The 21,754-nt window shown below is 40.1% G+C and overlaps 1 long non-coding RNA gene across 2 annotated transcripts in view; it reads left to right on the forward strand.

The window, feature by feature from the left end:
- The window catches only part of LOC126493711 (uncharacterized), a 255,197-nt gene that overhangs the window by 180,078 nt on the left and 53,365 nt on the right, over positions 1-21,754 (forward strand). The window contains exons 1-2 of one of the 2 annotated variants that reach the window (XR_007589860.1): positions 5,908-5,982; positions 12,105-12,260. The exons of the other annotated variant lie outside the window; for it this stretch is intronic. This is a non-coding gene — a long non-coding RNA (uncharacterized lncRNA). Of the gene's footprint in view, positions 1-5,907; positions 5,983-12,104; positions 12,261-21,754 lie in introns of those variants that run through there. 2 annotated transcript variants of the gene reach the window in all.

Here is a 21,754-nt window from a genome sequence, read left to right on the forward strand (position 1 = left end):
GAAATCTGGATATATTTTATAGTATTCTCAGTTACCAATACTCAGACACACACACACACACACACACGTATGCATACAATACAATACAATGTGTATATATGAGTTAAAGATGGGTAATTCTCAACCTCATAACAGCTGCCCTCTCCACTGTTCACTTCTAGTCTTCTGTCCTCCAGTCCATCACCACCCTTTGGCCCATTTTCTTGTCAGGAACATTATTCTATGGAATCTTTGTCTTTCTTCAGAATGGAAAGGCCAGCTGTAAGGATGAGAAACATCACTCTCTTGTTCCTTTGGGTAATTTATGTTCTTAATACCATTAATCTTCTGCACATAGCACCCACATTGTCTTATCTTTCAGAGTTTTATTCATTAAGGAAGTCTGATAGCAAGAGAAAGTCATCTGAAAAAAAATCATTGTCTATGATTTATATAATAATTTTATGCCATGAAAATTGTCTGTACTGCTTCTTGAAACTCATTAATGATTTTTTTTTGACAGTACAAAAAAAAAAATGAGCGCAGGTTGCAGTAGAACCATGCTGTGGGGCTTTGGAAGCCATCTCCCCACAGCAGTGACAATGCATTTCAGCACCTCACGCCAAAACACGGACCCCAAACAAGGGAGTACTGAAAGGTGGTTGACTTCTTTTCTGCGTGTTTTGGGGTTTGCAGCTTTTAGTAAACAATTTGTTTATTTAAAAAAGTAGTATCTGAAATTTTAAAACTATGTAGCACTATGCTATTTCTAGTCACATGCCCATACTTGTTAAAACAAAACAAAACAAAACAAAACTGGCTGCTTCCAAAATTGCCCAAGTTCCTTATATTGAAAATAAGAATGTCTCCTGCGGCCAGCTTTGTGTATTTTCTGTGGACTTGCAGAGGTGATATATCCTCTCTTGATAGTGGTATCACGACTCACACATGAAGGAAAGACTGCTTCTCATCAGTAGGGAAACACACAGCTGTCTCTCCACTCCCACACTCCTGTGACGTATCTTAGACAGATGTGTGCCTTCAAAGCCTTCATGTAGAAACGGTGCTCCACTGTGGCCCGGAACAAGCCAGCACTATGAATTCTCTATAAACCTTTACATAAAGGTAAGATGTCGATCAGGAAATGTCAGTCATATTTAAACAGCAACTTGATCAAACATAGTGCACAGCTCTGGCTGCAGAACAACAAACAGAGCTAAGTCTTCACCAGTTCACATCACTTACTGTGTACGTAACCAATTTGGGATTAAAATAGAGAAGAAATGTTCAAGTCTATAAAACATTAAAATTTTATCTTTATTTTATTTTATGTTAATAAACATGTAGAAAAAATTTAATTAGTCTTTGTTTCCCCTCCAAAGCACTGGGGATTGAACCTAGGGCTTCAAGCATACTAAACAAGCCCTCTACCACCTCTTCCAAATCACTTTAGCTTTGTTTTTGTTTTATCTTGTTTTGTTTTTGCTATGCTGAAGATCAAGGCCAGCATAGCACTAATGTTTTTACTAAACTCTAGGGTCAAAAATAACTCTAAGATATTGTTTTTTAAAAACAGTCTCTTCCTCTACTAGAGAGAGACCACAGTTGGCAAAGAACCAGACTGTCAGGAGGGCATGAGTTCAGATCCCAGGGTCAGCTTGCAGTGCTGGGTCTCTGTTCCAGGCAGATCTCTGGAGATCATAGGCCAGCTAGCCTAGCTGAGCTGATTAACTCCAAGTTCATGAGAGACCCCCTCTCAGAATAAGAAGGTAGAGAGTGACTGAGGGAGACACTATCATCAACTTCTGATCTCTACCCTAAGTCACATACATGTATACATACACTTGCCTACATTAGTGTATATCCCCACACGGACACCTAGACTTTACCCACATGCAAATGGTTACTTAAAAACACTGGTGCTTCTGCACAAAGTCTAGAAGCTGGCTTTCATATCTGATTAATTTAATCACTCAAGGAATTTAGTCTTATCAGAGGGGTTATGGTGTACATGGAAGTTTCTGTTCTGTCTGTTCCGACCCAAAGAAACACACAGAGGCTTATATTAATTATAAACTGTTTGACCTATTAGCCCAGGCTTATTAATTAGCTCTTACAACTTAAATTAACCTATAATTCTTACCTATATTTAACCATGAGTCTTGGTACCTTCTCTCAGAGCAGCATTTTCATCTTGCTTCCTCCATATTTGGGTGGTGACTCACTCTCTGCCTTTCTTCTTCCCAAAATTCTCCTAGACTGGTTGCCCTGCCTATACTCCCTGCCTGGCTACTAGCCAGTCAGAGTTTTATTAAACCAATACAAGTGATGAATCTTTACAGAGTACAAAAGCATTATCCCACAGCATCCTGGCCTAGGTATGTGGCTAGGTCTAGTCACCAGAGAAAGTTTATAGTGCTGTAAATAAACCGTGAGTCACTTTTCCCTCCTTAGAAGTCCTAATCTTCAATGACTCCAATATGATAATCCACATTATTATGGACCACATTTCATGAGATCCTCTTGAGTTTATTTTGAACATATTGAATGTGAGCTGACTGTCATGTGTCCAAGTGAAGTGTCTGAGAGATTATCGGACTGGGTCCTCTGAACAGAAGTTACTCAGAATTTGAAGCACTAGAGATTTGTTATGTAAATGTCTGAGGCAGATAAAAGGGGAGGGCACAGCAGTCCACAGGGGATCTGGCAAATGCACCATCTGTGAGGAGAGCTGGGAAGGATAGGGTAGGAAGGCTTTGCAACACAGTGCAGTTCTGAACAAATTTCAGTCAGGACCGCAGGAGTGCCACAGCAACTGTTGTCCCCCAGAGGAGGCGGATGCTGCACAGGGCTGTACGGCATTCACATTGTGTTTGGTCACAGGCTACGAAAAGGCAGGGTTGATGGTTCTGTGAGAAGACTGAGGTAGATCCTGAAGTGAAGCTGTCAGCTAACTGTGCCTCTTGTCCTGTGTTCTTACTCAAAGAAGAATCTGAGCAATATTCTTCTATGTCCTCCACAATGGCATACCAATGAGTTTTAAATCTGTGGAAAAAGCTGATTTCTTCTTTTTAGTTTTAATTTCTGCCATAATGTCCGTGCATCATGTGAATGCCCAGTGTCTTAGTAGCCAAAAGCAGACATCAGATCTCCTGAGACTGGAATTAGAGATGGTTGTGAACAGCCATTTGAATGCTAGGGATTGAGCCCAGGTTTCCTTTAAGAGCAGCCAGTCCTCTTAACTGTTAAGGCATTTCTACAGCCTTTAAAATTTGCCTTAAGAGTTGGCAACACATTCCTTTTAAAGAAGCAACATTCTGACTCTGAAAAAATATTTTTAGAAGCCTCTTGTTGTAAGTAGGACTTGTTTTAGTCACTGTTCTATTGCTGTGAAGAGACACTATGATCATGGCAACTCGTATAAAGGAAAACATTTTATTGGTGCTGGTTCAGAGGTTTAGTTCATTGTTAGCATGGTGGGAGACATGGCGGCATGCAGGCCAGCATGGTGGTGGAGGAGCTGAGAGTTCTACATCTGGATCCACAGGTAACAGGAGGAGAGCCTGGGCCTGGCTTGAACATTTGAAACCTCAAAGCCCACTCCCTAGTGACATGCGCCTTCAAATTAGGTCACACTTATTCCAACAAGGCCATACTTTTGAATTCCATTCAAGTAACAACACTCCCTAAAGACCAGGCATTCAAATATATAATCTGATGCTGGCTAAGGTTATGTCTATGAGGAAAAGCTCTCCTGCCATTCACCTAGCAGACACTCAGTGAGCAAATATGATTTGCAGAATGCTACGATAGTATGGCAGTAAGTGAAACAGAGTGTACTCTTTTTCCTCTTGAGCCTGTATTCATATTCTAGTGGAGAAAGACAGGTATCAAATAAGCGAGCAAGGTCTGTGATACCGACTGCATTCTAAGTGCTAAGGTGCTAAGGGAGCAGGAGTCTGACTGGGTGAGTTAGAGGGAAAGAGTTGGTGCTGTGAGATGGTGTCAGGAAAAGCTTTGCTGATCTGGAAACTGAGCAGAAACCTGGAGAAGGTGGAAAACTAGCTACTTTGGGAACTGGAGAAAAATGATGGCAGAGGGGAAAGGACTGAGGAGGAATGCTACCTGCTACCAAGGAGGCCTTTGTGTGTCGGGCTCCTGAACAAGGCCATGGGTGGTAAGAGAAAGACGTAAGGGATGTGAAGGGCACAAGGGCACGCTGGGCTTTTCTTAGAGTATGATGCAAAGCTGCCGGAAGAGTCCAAGGAAAGAAGTGGGGCAAACTGGGATATTTCCATGTGGCCAATGGATGGCAGGAGGGGCAATGCTGAAGCAGAAAGATAGTGTGAGGGATGTGACCTTAGATGACTGGGACAGAGACGTGAGAAAAGGGAGGGACACATAGCAGAAGGGGCTGTGATGGGCACCTGGCCAGTGATTTCTGGCTGTAGGTGAGATGACAGCTGTGTTAAGAAGGGAGAGGTCAATGTAACGATGCCTAACCCTATTCTGTTGTACTCATGGATAGGTGCCTAGCCTAGTTGTCATCAGAGAGGCTTCATCTGGCAAGTGACAGAAACAGATGTAGATCCACAGTCAAATACCAGGAGGAGCTAGGGGGAATCCTGGACAAGGGGAGAAAAGATTGTAGGAGCCAAGGGTCAAGGACACCACACATACACAAACCTCACAGATTCAGCTAATCTGGGCTCATGGGGTCTCACAGAGACTGAACAACAACCAGGGAGTCTGCATGGAACTGACCTAGACATTCTGCATATGTGTTACGGTTGTGTGTGTGTAGCTTGGTCTTCTTGCGGGACTCGTAACAGTGGGAACGGTCTGTCTCTGACTCTTTTATTGGCTTTTGAGATACCACTCTGCATACCAGGTCACCTTGCCCAGCTTTAATACAAGGGGAGGTGCTTCGTCTTACTGCAACTTGATATGCCATGTTTGGTTGATACTCATGGGAGACTTGAATTTTCCTAACCAGAAAAAGAGGAGAAGTGGAAAGAGTTTGGTGTGGGGGAGGCTGAGAGGAGAGAAGGAAGGGAAAGCTTCGACTGGGATGTAAAATAAATAATAAATAAATTTTAATAAAATGAGATGTTGAATCTTAACTACCTTTAAAATTGTTGTTAGACCTTGTATTTCTATTTAGCTTATTTTACTCACATATAGAGTGGAAGTGTGTGTGTGTGTGTGTATGTATACGTGTGTACAGAGAGACAGATAACAATACAGATCGATTGATCATCTACAAATAACCAAGCTAGATGCTCATTTCTGCTACATGCCAGTTATGTGATGGACGAGGGCAATAAAGTCCATGTGGGATTATCTAATTTCTAACCAAATACAAATTTTTACTTTATATTTATATAAACTTAATTTGTTGAGCAGCAGTATCATCTATTCTTTTTTCTTTACACGAAGACTTGTGCGAGTCTTCTGGGTAATGAGAAATATCTGTAAGACGAGAGGAGTAAGCTGGCAGAAGGAGAAGGAGCTTGAAAAGCGAGTGGGCAGTCTGTTTCCTGCTCCCTCCTTCACTTGTTTTTGTCCCAGAAATTGCATACATCATGATAGTTGGAGCTTCTGTGGTCATTTTGATCTTTAAAATACCACCGGGCATAGAGTTTAATTCCTAGTTTGGTGGAACAACTACAACAAAAACTATAGTTTGAGGTTCTTATTGCAACGCTTCTTTTATGTATAAGAAAAACAAATTCACCTCTTTGTCACAACAAAGTTGGGTTGCTGTCTAAACCAACACAGTTGCCATTTATTGCAGACTATTACCTTTCAGATTTGTGTAGGAGGTCCTTCTGTCTATGTGTTGCTTTCATTGGTTAATGAATAAAGAAACTGCCTTGGCCTGTTGATAGGTCAGAACTTAGGTAGGTGGGGAAAACTGTACTGAATGCTGGGGGGAAAAAGGCAGAGTCAGGGGGACACCATGGATCCACCTCCAGAGATAGACGTGCTGGACCTTTGCTGGTAGGCTACAACCTCATGGTGATATACAGATTAATAGAAATGGGTTAAATTAATATAAGAGTTAGCCAATAAAAAGCTAGAGCTAATGGGCCAAGTGGTGTTTTAATGAATATGGTTTCTGTGTGATAATTTCAGTTCTGGGCAGCCGGGACAAACAAGTGGCTTCTTGCAACATCAGATGTCATAATAAGAACTTTATATTGTTAACACAATTGGTCATCACAGCAGCTCTATGATCCAAATTCCATTTCAATCAATATTAGAGACAAGTTACATAAATTGCTCAAGATCATGGAACCAGGGTGTAGCAAAAATGAGTTTCCGGTTTGGTTGTTTGCTTTTAGGCTACAGGATTTCTTTACTACGGGCACCATCAGAGAGGGATAAACCATACCGGAGGTTCTAAGAGACTCGTTAGAACAGCGATGTTTCCCTAAATTTATCACCCATCCGGCATACTTCTCAGGCCTGTCTACTCTCAAAGTTCTGGCAAATTCCAAGCTCTGGCAAGACCCTGCCACTCAGCTTTGCTGCAACCCAGCAAGACATTAAAGCGCCAGAAGCTATTTTTCACAGTTCTCAGTGACCACAATCCCTCCACCAGGGAGCTTGGCTCACAGGGGAGGGGGGCTTTGTTTGGAATCAGAAGGAAGCAGCAGCTGGCCTGAGATTCTGACTGGCATCTGGTCTCAGGCTTATTATGGTTGCCTGATGCGCTCTCAGATTCCGTGAAATGTCTTTCCTCAGAGAACAAAGCTTCCAGAAACTCTAACACCTGTATTGACGGCTGACTAAAAGGAACACTTACCTGCTAACTTCTGGCTAGCTTTCAAGAAGCTTGGCAGCATTTCCCTGCTGTTATTACGCCGCTATGAATAATGAATTATTCTAGATAGCTAGGCCGACTTTATTTGGAACAACTTCATTTTAAAAGTCTCCATTTTAAAAACTCTAATAGTCATTAAGAGCCCATTAGCAAAGTTTTAGAGGAAAATACAACCATAAGACCGGCAAAGGTATTATCCTACGGTCCCTACAGAGGAGGGAGCGCGTATGTGGATTTGTGTAGTATTTATTTTACAATTAATGTAGATCATAAGGGTGAATGAACGTAAATAATGTGTTTGTGTCATCAGTTCCCTGAAGCTGGTGTGGGGGCATTCTCTTCTATCTCCCCCCTCTTTAAAGGATCATCAAGTCCGGCTCAAGTCCGGCTTTTACCCCAGTCTGGGGATTTGAATTCAAGCCCTTACATTTGTGCAGCCAACACTTTACCTACTGAGCCTTCTTCTCTGCCCCTCTTTAATGCAGCCCGTGCCCCAGGTCCCCAGAGATAGAACAGAATTTGTTTGTTTGTTTATTTATTTATTTAAGATTTCTGTCTCTTCCCCGCCACCACCTCCCATTTCCCTCCCCATCCCCCAATTAGGCCCCCCTCCCTCATCAGCCCAAAGAGCAATCAGGGTTCCCTGCCCTGTGGGAAGTCCAAGGACCACCCACCTCCATTCAGGTCTAGTAAGGTGAGCATCCAAACTGCCTAGGCTCCCACAAAGCCAGTACTTGCAGTAGGATCAAAAACCCATTGCCATTGTTCTTGAGGTCTCAGTAGTCCTCATTGTCCGCTATGTTCAGCGAGACTGGTTTTATCCCAGGTTTTTTCAGACCCAGGCCAGCTGGCCTTGGTGAGTTCCCGATAGAACATCCCCATTGTCTCAGTGTGTGGGTGCACCCCTCGCTGTCCTGAGTTCCTTGCTCGTGCTCTCTCTCCTTCTGCTCCTGATTTGGACCTTGAGATTTCAGTCCGGTGCTCCAATGTGGGTCTCTGTCTCTGTCTCCTTTCCTTGCCTGATGAGGGTTAATATTCAGGAGGATGCCTATATGTTTTTCTTTGTAAATACAACAATGACAGTGGCTGAATTGCCAGAAATCACACAGTCACTTTCTCAAGTGCCTGTTCTCAGGTTTATAATTCTTTGGCAAAAGGCATACCAGTCTGTACAGTAATTTAAGCAGAAGCCGGGTCCACACTTCAGGATGTTTCAGTGTTGTTGAAAACTACACATCATGGAGCGCTGATCACCATCTCCATTTGCAGGACAGATACCAAAGTAATTGTTTCCCATCGCTACCTTTTGGCTATTTCCTGTACAGTAGAATAAGAATGCACTTAATGTTATTAAATTTTATTCTTTCTTTTTAGTTTTATTCATTATTAAATGGTGGCAAAAGTTTGACACCAAGGAAATAGAAATTACTGATTATAATGAACTTTGTTTTATTATTTTTTCTATTTAATTTAATTTAATTGAACATTATCACCCTTCATTTGCATGATTTCTTGAATTGACTTTAGTTTTTTTTTTTTTATCCCCAAATTTCTCTCATTTAGCAGCTGAATACAGGATTGCTTTACAAGGAAAAAAATAGATTATATTTGCTTTTTCTGGTTTATAATTATCTTAATGGTCACACAGAGAAATAAACAAAATCCTTAAATTAAAAGTTTTATTTGTTACTGTGAAGGGAACCAACAGCTACAAAAACTCTATTCTTGATTTGGTGTGGAAGGTTCCCAGGCAAAGATCAGTTTGGTACCCTGGATAGATGACCTGGCTATGTGTATAGTTGATGAGTGAAGTCCTTAGCAGTAACCATACATACAATATTGTCAGCATCATCAGTTTGTTACATTATCAATATGCCCTAAAGTTTCTACTTAAGCATTTTCTCATGTAAAACTTACATGAATGCACTCAAACTGCATACTTTGTTTTCTGTTTTTTTTTTTTTAAATTTGAATCTTCTTTCTGTTTCATAACATGACAGAGGTATTCTATGACAGAAACAGACAAATATCAGGTCCTTCTTTCTTTTCTTGTAAAGTCCCTAATAACATCGTGGGCATCCCATGTTTATGACCTCATGTAATCCTAGTTACCTCCCATAAGCTATACCTTCAAGTACATATTCATTCAGGGGCAGTACACACTCAAACCAAAGCACTGTTATCTCTCTCTCTCTCTCTCTCTCTCTCTCTCTCTCTCTCTCTCTCTCTCGACAGGGTTTCTCTGTTGTTTTGGAGCCTGTCCTGGAACTAGCTCTTGTAGACCAGGCTGGTCTCGAACTCACAGAGATCCGTCTGCCTCTGCCTCCCGAGTACCCAATTTTCTGTCCTATCAAAGGCCAATCGGTTTTCTTTATTAATTAACCAATGAAACAACAGATAGAAAGATGACCTTCCTCCATCAGTTAGTAGTATATGAAGAGGCCTGGTCATATTTCTCACATTTAGAAAACACTCATTACTTTCCTTAACTTTCATGTGGTTTAGTTGCCACCCACCTATTGCTGGTATCTCGAGAACAATGTTGGCATAGTTTTCTAAGAATGAATAAGTGCAAAATTTATACTCAATATGTGATCACCTTCTCACACAGAAAAGTCTTTTTTGACTTCCATTTAAAGATTTTTTTCTTTACCTCTGAAAGTAAAACTCCAACAGGGATCACTGTGGAGGTAAAATACTTGGCGTAGTCATGCAACCAGAAATTATGAGTCGAAGAATAACTTCAGAGCGAATTCAATATTGAACGGACAAGTTGTCATTTCCCATCAATTTATAACCAAACACAAAATAAGGGACATTCTTCTAGCTCATTTACTTCACCAATTGATATAGTTTTCTTCATTGCCAGCGCACAGTGTGCTCAGCACTGTGGACCACACGAGAATTGTTAGTTCAGCATGCAGCAGACTGACTTTGCTTCAATAGCTACCAGCAAATTCTCTAAAAGCTTCATAATTAAAAGAAATGTAAAATTTAAATCATAAAAATGTCCTATGAAATCTTTAGAATGCCAGGAGATGCTCCTGCATTCATGCCCATATAGGTAGCACTAACCAGGTTTAAAAATTAGTGAGTGGAAAAGTAAGGAAGATCTGGGAGGAGTTGGGGAAGAGGAAGAACAATTAAAATATTACATAAAAATTTAAATAAAAACCAAACCCCAAATAAAAAACCCACAAACAAACAAAGCACATGAAGTTGGGAGGGAGAAGGGCAAGTGGGGGAGGATTGAGGATGGACTTAAAACATAATATATACATGTATGAAAGTCTCAAGCAGTAAGCAGAATTTAAAGGAAAGAAAAACAAAAGAGTACAGAGTGCTTCCAAAGGGTAACTTCTAAAACAGTGAGTCTCAAGCTTCCTAAAGCTGTGACTCTTTAATACCATTCCTCATGTTGTGCTGACCCCAACCATAAAATTATTTTTGTTGCTACTTCATAGCTGTAATTTTGCTACTGTATTGAATGTAATGTAAATATCTGTGTTTCCTGGTATTCTTGGGTGACCACTATGAAAGGGTCAGTTGACCCCTAAAGTTGTCATGACCACCAGCTTGAAAACCGTTCTAAAGTCTCAAAGATGTTATTCATTTCTAAAGACCTTTAAGGGCTTTACAGGAGCCCTTAATACTTCTAAGCCCAAATATATTGTATTAAAAATGTTAGGAACAAATTCTGACAACAGGTCTTCCAGAGACCCTTTGAGTTATGTGACCACGAAGAAGAGTCACTCTTATGAAGCTGTCAGAGTCAAATTTTCAAATTGTCACACTTTATGCAAGGCAAGGGAATTTAGGAGGAACAGTAGGGAATCCAGCTGTTTCAAGTTGGTGGGTTAGGCAGAAAACATGACCACACTATCTGTAGTCGTTGGAAATGTAGAAAAATTGAAGACTTGGTAATAGAATTTATAACTTTTGTGAAGAAACATTTCTTTCTGATTTCTGCAGAACTTAGAAATTTACCCATCAGGTAGAAGCTCTGTTGCCATGTAAACCTCTACCTTCTTAATCACTTCCTATTTGTTGGGGTGATTTTCATTGTCTGGTAGGAAGGACATTAAGTTTGAAGCTCTGAAAGCAATACTCCAACTGAGGTCAATTGTGCAGATAAAATGCTTTACTCCATCATAAAACTAGAAATTGTAAGTTGATGAATAACTTCAAAATGAATTAAGTATTAGACAGACAAGTAATCATGTCCCATCAATTTACAGGTAAATATAAAACAAAAACATTCTCTTGCTCCATTTTTCTTGGATTATCAAGGCCAGAACTTGAATTAGAAGCCACAAAGAGGCTCTTCTATGTGAGGAGGTGACTATATATTGAGTATAAATTCTGATCTTATTCTTGTGCTGTTTTAGGGTCTTTGATTTCTCCTAGGAGAACATAGTTAATTTAGAGATCAGGAAAGCCAAGAGGAGGAGGAAAGAGGCAGTATAAAGGTGCTTTGCTAATGGTTTGCATTAGAATTGAAAGGATCAGTTCTTCAAGGAAGGAAAGAATGTTTCAGGTGTAAGTGGAGCTTGCATTGGACATTGTCAGCACTGCTCTGTGGGTGATGCACGTGTGTGTGTGTGTGTGTGTGTGTCTGTAAGGAGCAGAAGCTAAAAAGGTAGGTAAGTAGTGGAAAAAAGCTTACGTATCAAAGCAAATCATGTATAAGCCTAGGCTTTAGACAGTGTTGAATTGCTTTGAGTACCTACATGGGGATTGCTTGCATAAGACCTGCTGTAAGATCAAGCCACCCCAAATCCATTATGGATCAAGGAAAGGCTCATGAAGGCTCACCCCTATTTTAGGAGTGATTGGTATTGATAGATACTTGGGGAGAGATACTTATTTTTCTTCAGAGATAAAGGCCCGGAGAGGCTACCCATGAACAAGCAGATACTCTCACCCCCATGGATACACAGGCAGTACTAAAGTGGTTATTAAATTTTAAAAAAGAAAGAGAAGCTGAAAGGGAAAATGGAGGATGGAGGGAGGAGAAATAGAAGGGAGGGAATGGGAGTTGGATTGGAGCCAAAAACATTATATGCATGTATGAATATTAAATAAAATATTTAAAATATTGTTATGTCACATGCTATAAAATGTTGTATTTCTCCTGACCTTAAAATTATTTCTAAAATTCTTTTAGGCTTATATTAAATCATTTATCTCAGTTTTTTGTTTGATGGTTACTGGAATCTCCCATGGAACACAAATCATGAGTTTTAGGATATTCTTTGCCTCTGCTTCATTGGCTAAGTTTTTCATTGCGTTTAAGTCCCTAGATGCTTTCTTGGTGAAAGAGACAGAGGAACTTCTGACATCCTTTGTGTGGTATAAGGAAGAGACTGGAGGTCGTCAAGGTCCTTACCATCTTGTGCCTGTTTTGTGTCCTGACTCTAGCAGGGTCTTAAACAAGCTCAGAAACGTCAAGGTAACATCATACCACTTTTTATTTCTTCCTGTGGAGTTCAGGGATTCTACTTCCCAGACACTATTTGGAAATATTGAATAGTTAAAACTGAAGCCAATGTGGGGGAAAGCAAGTAATAGGGAGGGGCTTTCGTTGAACTTCCTTATCTGACCAAAAATATCATATAAAAGCAATTATCTTGACTCCACTCCCAGAAATGTTAAACAAAGAAGAGTGACACACATTGCACGGGAGGAAATGCATATAGACACCATACCCAGACAACCATTGCTACAGGATATAACCCATTCACTTGGGGGCATTCATAATTTTTAGAAATCAACTCATCTCTCCTAAGGTTCTTACCTTTCATATCCCCCACAAAGATGCCTTATGAACTTTTCTGTCTCAGTGAAACAAGAGCAAACAATATGAAGAAGAAAATGTAGTAAAGTTGCCTAAACTTACTTGGGCATAAAATGGAGTAAAGTTGCCAAATCTCATACCCATTTGGGCATTTGGAAAGCCTCCCACAAATAAAACTTGTTAATATTTCTTTTCAGATCTCAGGTGGGAATATTTCCAGACCAATGCACAGAATTGCATTCATCCACTGTAAAACAAAACTGATGACAATCATGAATTCGTGTGAAAAGAATTGAAAAATGAATGCAATGTGGTATTATTGGATTATTTCTGTATGGTAATACACAATTTTCCCCCTTTATCCTAGGTGGGTTCTTAGTAGTGCTTCTCTAGCTGCAGATGGCTACTAGGGACTGTTTAATTTTAAGGTATATGAAATGCAATTTAAGCAAATAAAATCATTTTACAATTATGATTAACTATTACTTTAAGATCATAGCTCATTTTTTTTTTGAGAACACAAGTAGTTCACTCTAATTTCAACAGCTCTCTTTCTTCTCTATGAATCTGCTTTCTACCTCTTGAGACAATTCCAAGGTTATAGCTTAAGATATTACTCTCTTTATCTCCACGTAACTGATATTTTTTCTAAAGACAGGGCTTCAAATATAACCTTGGTTGGTCTAGAACTCTTGTGGCAGACCTGACTTTAAAGGTACAGAGATCTACCTGCCTTTACCTCCCAAATGCTCGTGGGTTAACAGCATACGCTTCCACACTAGCTGATCTCCATTGGGCATCTTCTATTGCTCTCCATCTCGTGTAATGAGGTGAGCGCTCTCAGGATGTGACCAGTCTGATATGAGATTCTCTGTCTCTGTAGCATCAGGATTACAGACAGCTACCACGCCAAAGCTGCACTTCTATGGATGCTGGGGAGGACTTTAACCCCTGAACCACCTCTCTCCAGATCCTGATGTGTTTTCTTTTCACAATGCCTACTTTGTTCGTCAAGAGTGTTGATGGAAATCTGTTGGCAGTGAGCTCTGCAGTGTTTCATGTGGAATAAAATGTGGACAAGACCTTTTGATGGAACTGCAGAGCAGCTTCCTGAGTTTTCCTGCAGATGGCACTGGAGCTTCTTAGATAGACAACTTTTTAAGCTTTGAGCAGGTTCAGTTCATTGTGCACTCTGGAAAGACCCATCTGTACTAGGAGACTAAGGAGATGTCTTGCAATAAGTACTCACTTATCTGTGCATGACTGAGTCCCAGCATGATTCAGCCAGTTCTGCTGGAGGTCTGCTTTTTCAATTAATGCATTCACATGGACAATAAAATCTGACGGAATACTCTTTTGAGTTGGGCAGAGGTCTGCTCCCAAAATCCCGTAAAAAGAAAATCTCTTGGCTGAATCTTCCAGTTGCTTCATCTCAGAATGCATGACTATCCTAAGAATCTGGGGGCAGGGGTTGTGAATTTTTAGAAGTGGAAATGGTTCCTTGTGGCTGAGTCCTGGAATACGTATTCCGATAATCTTACAAATGAGTTCAGCAAAAATTTATCGGATACTTATGTCGGGTAAGGCATTGTGCCAGGGTGCTATGTAGGGTCAAAGACCGAAAATAAGAACAACAACCTCCCCATCTCCCAATAAACATGATGCCCATCTCAGATTGCTCAGATAAAGTATATGTGTGTGAGAGAAAATCCCTCTGGTAACTGCCATAAAAAGACCAGGAAGATGTTATTAGAACAGGAGAGAGTGTCAAGAAGGAAATGCGGTGAGCTGCAGAGGAAGGCAATTTCCAGTTGAATAGAAGGGAGAAGAGATTAAAAAGTAGACTTCCTTGTAGGTGAACCAAATGAGCATAACAGTAGGTGGGGGAGTGGATGTAATGTTAAGATTTAAGGGTTTATCCAGGACTGCAGTATCCCAGACTCTGTTAAGGACTCGAAAAGCTCACTTCTTGTCACGCTCTAACTCTGTGTTCTCCAGATATTATTGAATTTCTCTGTGCTTTCTTTCTCTATCTGTAAAATGGGAGTAGTAAGAGTCCTTCACACAAATAAAATTATCTGGGTGATGGTGGCACATGCCTTGAATTCCAGCACTCAGGAGGTAGAGGCAGGTAGATCTCTGTGAGTTTGAGGCCAGCCTGGGCTATAGAGCTAGTTCCAGGACAACCAGTGCTACACAAAGAAATCGTGTCTCAAAAGGCAAAATGAACAAAGAAAAGATTAAATTAGTTCACATATGTGCAATTATCTGTTCTTATTCTTCTCCCCTTAGCATTGATTTTCTTTTTCAAATAATTCTCTCCTACTTTTATATCTTATCTTTTAAAAATTTCAATTATGCATTCAAGAGAAACAGGCAATATTTATTTTTTAAAACATCTTACTGTATAAAGAACAAGAATGGGAAAAATCAACTAGATAAAGGATATTACATACATGTATAAAACATCTTAATGAAAGCCATTATTTTATATAATGCCTGTAGTTAACAAAAGAGAGATAATCACAAATAAATTCTTTTTTTTTTTTCAAGATAGGGTTTCTCTGTAGCTTTGGAGCCTGTCCAGCTCTTGTAGACCAGGCTGGCCTCGAACTCCCAGAGATCCACCTGCCTCTGCCTCCCGAGTGCTGGGATTAAAGGCGTGCGCCACCACCACCCGGCTCACAAATAAATTCTTAACATTTATCTTTATAGTACAAAGAATAAGAATAAAATTGAAGCAATGTAGTGCATTGCCTGCTCTATGCGCCACTTGCTATGGTACGGTTTGTGAGTCGGGCAAGAGGCTGGAGATTGAAACACACACACACACACACACACACACACACACACACACACACACACACACGCCAAGAATGCCCCTTTACTGTGTTCCAGGGCATCCTATATAGTCTCTCCTTGACCAATGATCACACCCTAACTCTCAACTGCAAGCCCACCAGAAACCACTTTCCTGCCATCAGGAACTCCTGAGGGTCTTGTGCTCACAGCAGCTGCAAAACAAGTTGTTTGCTCAGAGCAGCTTCAAGCATAGGAAAGCAAGTTGTTTACTCCGGCAGGCAGAGGGGTCACAGGAAATTCAGGGTCTGGGGGTCCCACGGTCCCCAACAAAGAGACACTGTGTGTAGTGCAGGAAGAAAGGAAGAACCTAGATGGATATTCGAAAGAGTTGGAGGTGCTTGGTTAGAAAGAGGAGAAGAGAGGAGAGAAGATAGGAAGAGAGGGGAGGAAACAAGGGGCGGGGGGGGGGATAGGGAAGAGAGAATAAAAAAACCACCTCAGAGGTGGTATCCTTATATATGTGTGTGTATATATACCTTCAGATGTAAATGTATCTATAGATATCAGTGGAGGTGAGTCAGGGAAGAGCTGGATGATGGACAGTGAGGAATAACGGAAGCTTTGGGGAGGACACAGATGAGTTGTGCAGTGTAGTGAGGGCAGGGAAAAGACCAAGGCGGCGGGGAAGTGATTGCGTGTTGGACCAAATGTTGTAAGAACAAGTTTCTTTTGAGTTACACAGGAAACACATTAACCAGGGCTACTAAGAGTACTCTTAAGTACTCACACGCCACACAGAAATTCCTAGACTAATTCCTTAATTGTAATTTGTCCTTCTTCCATGTCATACCACCATTTGAGAACTGTTATTCAAATGCTATCAGTGCTTCACGTTTTGTATATCAAGCTCTTTCTGTTCAAAAGCTGTCCCTTCAGGTACTTCTCTGGTTCAAACAAAGCTCTATGACCCTCTTTGCTAGTTGGCTCTGTTTTGAGGTCCATGACTCTCTCCCTGTAGATTTCCTTGGCTGGAGAGCTCATTCTGACTGGGAAGTACTTACTTATTCTTTCCATCCTAGCTCCTGGTACACAGTGGTTGTTAAGTGAGTATTTGCTGAATTAATTTCATTTGCCAAATGAAGATTTGCTGTGTCTTAAACTTTCATAGAAATTGGAAATTATTTCAGTGCATAGCCTCACATTTATGAAGCTGAACTGGAGACAGCCTTGATTTGAACAATCTTTTTAAATGCACATTGTCTTCACCTTGTTTGACTTGTGCGTATGTCTGTGTACTTATATAAGCTTTGGATTGTAATGAGCGTTTCATCTTTCAAACACAACGTTAGTTTCTGAACCTACAACATAGACTTGCTAAAGCCATGCTGAGCAGATCACTAAGACCTAGTAAACTGCATGAAATAAGTAGACCTTAGGAGGGATGGGTAGAATGTCTTCTTGGAAAATTTCCTTTTCTAATAAGTGTCTCAGTTAATTCTTCATGAAGTGATTTCACCTGCCAATTTCTCAACAATTTCATTTCAGAATCAGGCTGACTACATTTGATTAATAATTTTTACTTACAGAAGAAAAGAACTCGTAAATAATTATTCACGAGGACCAGGTTCTTAGACTGGCATTTTCCAAGGATTCATGGGAAATATAATCTACATAAACTATTTTTCTTTGCAAAGAACAATGATAAATGAAAGATGCTTATGCTTTTGCTTAAATAAATATAGGTCTACTGCCACTGGTGTATAAATTATCCGTTTTCTCTTCTGTTTTGCTCAAGTTACTTCTTCCATGGTTTGCTCTACTGTTTATACAAGATGTATCTCCTCACGTCATTCTTTCTCTGCCTTAGCCATAGGTTTTTCACCACCTGGAGTACAAACACTGTTGGCATGTATTGATGACTTTCATATTATATGTTGACAATGCCACTATGTAGGAGTAGGAATGTGGTTTACAAAAAAGAGAAAGATATGACTGTTTACCCTTCCCAGAGAACATTGCTGCAAAAGGAAACATTCACAAGGGTCTTTTATATTTTACCTATCCAGGCTACTTTGGTGGTTTTTTTTTTCAGCTTCTAAACACCATTGCTAAGTGTAAGAAGTCTTTGTTTGGCATCATAGTCCAGGGTTTTGCTTCTGTGAATTTCACTAAGCATACATACAACTAAATAGTAGTGTTGACATTTTCCATCTTAGTTTGTTGAAGACTCTCTATATTGTGTGATTTAATTTCATGTAATTAATTGAATAGTGGAAATCATATGTGTTAGAATATATGTCTTAGAATCTTTCCTTGAGGTATCTCTGAGGGTACAGTTATTGAAATACAACCTTGTGACTATTCTATGTTTGACTGTGTCTTTAGAATTTGATTCCCAACACCTGTGTCAGGTGGCTCACAACTATCTGTACTACCAACTGTTGTTAGCGAGATATGACACTTCTGACCTCATCTACACACACACACATACACACACACACACACTAAAAAAATCTGTTCAATATACTTGGTATATATTATTCTATAAAGATCAGTTCATTTATGATGCTGCATATGAACCTAGTCCTTAATATTCATGTTAATAAAATTACTATGTTGCTTAGATTATAAGCAAAGTGGATTCAATAGTATAAAATGAATGATATAGAAAAAAGAATCTTAGAGTGGAGAAAATGGGAATTTGTTTATTATCCATGGTGAGAATGGTTCTAAGGGAAGGCACAGAAAGTAGAATCGTTAGCAGAAATATTTATCTTTGGGGAAGTATTTGTTCTGCCTTCCAAGTCCGTTGACTTCAGATTTTTAAGAAACCACAAACCTTATATCAGACCCCAGAGATAGATGATACCTACATCAGCATCCATCTCAAGGTGTATTTCTAACTTCTCTAAATAAAAAAGATGGATACCGGTGAAGTCATCAGTTACCACTGCCTTTCGCTCTGCGGGTGACACAGAAGAAGTCAATCAACTCAAGTGTCTGCCCAGGTCAGCATACTGCAGGGACTCTTGACATGGGAACAGATTTCCTGGTCCAGATCCCCCCCCAGCATACGTCCTCATTTCAATCCAGGGCCTCTTGTTTTGAAGGAGGGAGGCTAATGTTCTTGCTTTAGACAATCTGTCTACCTTCTCTAGTGCTGTTTCTCACCACCAAGGCTTTTAAAGACTGTTCTACTCACAGTTTTAATGCAAAAGCACATTTTCATGGTGTTCCCACCTAGAACATGATCATAAAATGCTAAAGGGGGATGCATCTTCTTCAGAACACAGTATACATTGATTGCTACCTACTTGTCAAGTTTCCAGAAGGGAAATTAACGTGGATGACAAATGAGGGTAGTAGTCCTACATTCCCTTCTTAGGTTCACTTATTTTCCACCTCTCCTCCATCTCCTCTTTTCTACTCCCTCTGTATGCAGGCCCTGTGGTTTAGACTTTATTAACAGGTTTAAGTTCAATCTAGTTTTACCAAATGCAGTTCTGAGAGTATGAGGGCAGTCTTGTCCCGCCTATGGTTGGAATTGCGTGCTCAAAAGAATTAGGAAGGCTTGTGGAGAAGTTTAGAGGTAGGGCACTTGCCTGGCACACACGAGGCCCTGGTGTTTGGGGCTGAGTGATGCAACAGACAACAGCTAACCAGTGGAGACAGTGCCATGTTCTTTTAGGAGATCTTTCCGGGCCAGCTCTGCCTTTGAGGTTCCTAAACTATGAGGAAGGGCTTATAATCAAAGTGTTGCTATAATGCAAATGCATTATAAGATTATAAGATTATGATAGAAATATGTATAGAATTTGCAATACTTTTGTGAGTGAACTGAAAGGGAGAGAGGCCAAAGAAGGGAATACTCGGACCCAAGAGAGCATGGGGACCAGGAAGGAGTAATGGGCAGTGATTACGATAATGTGCCAAGGTGCAGAGGTGGGAAACTTGTTAGTTAGGGACAGTAGGTTGCCTTGTGTGGCTATAGAGAAGAAGGGCTGGGTGTGATGCCGTGTGTCAGAAATAGTCTGGCACAGTTTCCAGCATTTTTTTTCACACTTACTTCTCACAGAAATTCTAGCCAGTGCTATTACTTTTGCAAAAGGGTTCCAACAAAGCTAGAATGTGTGCAAATTTACATAAGCAGAAATTGCTAGAAGCAGTAGTTGAATTTAAGTCTAATAGACTTTAAAGCCTATGCTATTATTCATGGAGAAACCGATGTCAGGGTAAGGATATATGAAGAAACCTGCGTGCAGTGGGAACTTGAAGTTTATGTGTATTAATTCAAAGGACTATTTTAAGTTATATAAAAGAAGATACTGCTTTAATTTAGTTCCCTAATATTAGTCACATGTAGTCATTAATATTAGTAAAAAGTTGCATCTAGTGAACAGTTGGTCATAAACAAAATACAATTAAACTGCTCTATGGTGATGGGAATCCTCATCTATTCTGAATTAAACTAAACTACAGTTGAATGCAAGAAAGTACCTTGGAAATGACAAGGAGTTAGGCCAGCTGAATGCGTGCTCTTTGGACCCTTCTCAGCTCCCCAACTTTTAAATGAACTAAGAATACAGAGAGCAGCTCAAAGACGTCTGCAGAGGGGCTGCTTTCCCGGTTGTTGAGGCTGGATATCAACCAGGATTCCATCCTACATCTGAGATGACATAATGATCGTCTCAGACAAGCTGTTCAGACGTGGTTATAAGTTTAAAATCTGTATAAATTTGGAGCAAGTGTTAGCATCAGGTGGAGGTCAACACAGCACTACCTTGCGTGTCTTCATTTTATCTGGAACAAAAGCTGTTCTGTAATCTGTTGTACAGGAAATAGAGTATAAATCAAAAGGGGGCTCTGTATCAGGCACTGTGCTGCCCTTGAACTACGTGCATGGAAACTGAATAAGTACAAAAAGCACAGAGGCCAATGACTGCATTTATTTCCCTCCCTTCCTCTCTCCCGAGGAACCAGTGATAAGCCAGAAAACTCGGTGCATTAAACCGTCCATATTGTCCTCCATTGAGTATGTTTATTGTGAAAGAAATCCCAATGTGTAATCTACCTTGGAAAGAGATTACTTGAAAAATATCACAGTGACAAAGTACTATGCTTTCCTCTGAATTCCACTGAGCACATTAAACCAAGCTGTTTCTTTTGATTTGAATTTTATTTCTTTCGCTTATCTGAACAACTTAACTTAATACCCTTGAGCCTCAGTTTCCTCAATGGGAAAATAAGAATGCAACTTCTCTCTCTTCAAGGACCAGTGGAGAAGATTAAATATGATAGCATTCAGAGCACAGGGAGGGGCCTTAGTGCGTGGAGAGTTCCCACTGCCCTGCCCACAGAAGCATGTGTTGTGTAGGTTTTAACAGCTGGTTTCTGGCAAAGCATACAGTTCTGTGGAAAAGTTGTTTTGTCCAAAAATAGAGATTATGGTATCTGAGTCTTAGAATTTATCTGACTATAGAAACATCAATTCATGTTAATATTCTTTATTATGAAGCTTTTCTGTTGTTTCTGATGTTACTTGAGCAGTTGCTATTCATCAGAAGAGATTAAAAAGAAGGTATCAGGATAGACCGATCTGCTCACAAAAGGGCTATTATCTGGCGCGTGCCTTAGGAAAAAACTTTCTAATATTAGATTCTTAAGCGGTGACAGCACTGTTCTAAGCGCCAAGCCACAGTATATAATACAATTACAATGTCTTGCTCATGATGAAGAGGGTTTTGAAACTATACTTAAAGATTGTTGCGATATATTCATGATAACTTTGCTAAAATCTAGGGCAAAGGTTTTCTTAAATGTGCACACACACACTTTTCCTTTTCCAAGCAGCAGGCTTTGGGTGTTACCATGGCTTAACACCCAAGGCTTAATTTGTGTGCTACCATGGAAACAAGTCACATGCACTGGTTCCCATAGCAAAAGTGCCAGCCTGCGAATGGACAATACTCCAGGTGGTACCATGCTCTTCTGTACCAGGAATCACTTGGTGCTAAAACATCACAGATCTGGGTCATAGCACAGAGACCAGTGTTTCAGTGGCTCAAAGACAATTGCTCAATATCTTTCTCTACTGATTTGCAGATGCTTTCTTAGACATCTACGTTCTCCAATGTGGGGACCCTTACAGTGCATATTTGTTTCTTGAAGATTTTTTTCTAAGAACAATTAATATAATATCAGTAAAAGCATTGATCACTTAGCTTAATTCTAGCAAAAAACATCTTCAGTACCTATAACACTATCTTCAAAAATCACCCTCCTATAGACACCAATACTGGAGGAAACCATTAAGGAAAAAAACTGTAGTTTGATACTATTGATTGATA

This window comes from Alexandromys fortis, unplaced genomic scaffold (assembly GCF_014885135.2).
Source record: "Alexandromys fortis isolate MF-2015 unplaced genomic scaffold, M_Fortis_MF-2015_v1.1 scaffold_358, whole genome shotgun sequence".
Classification (NCBI taxonomy): Eukaryota; Metazoa; Chordata; class Mammalia; order Rodentia; family Cricetidae; genus Alexandromys; species Alexandromys fortis.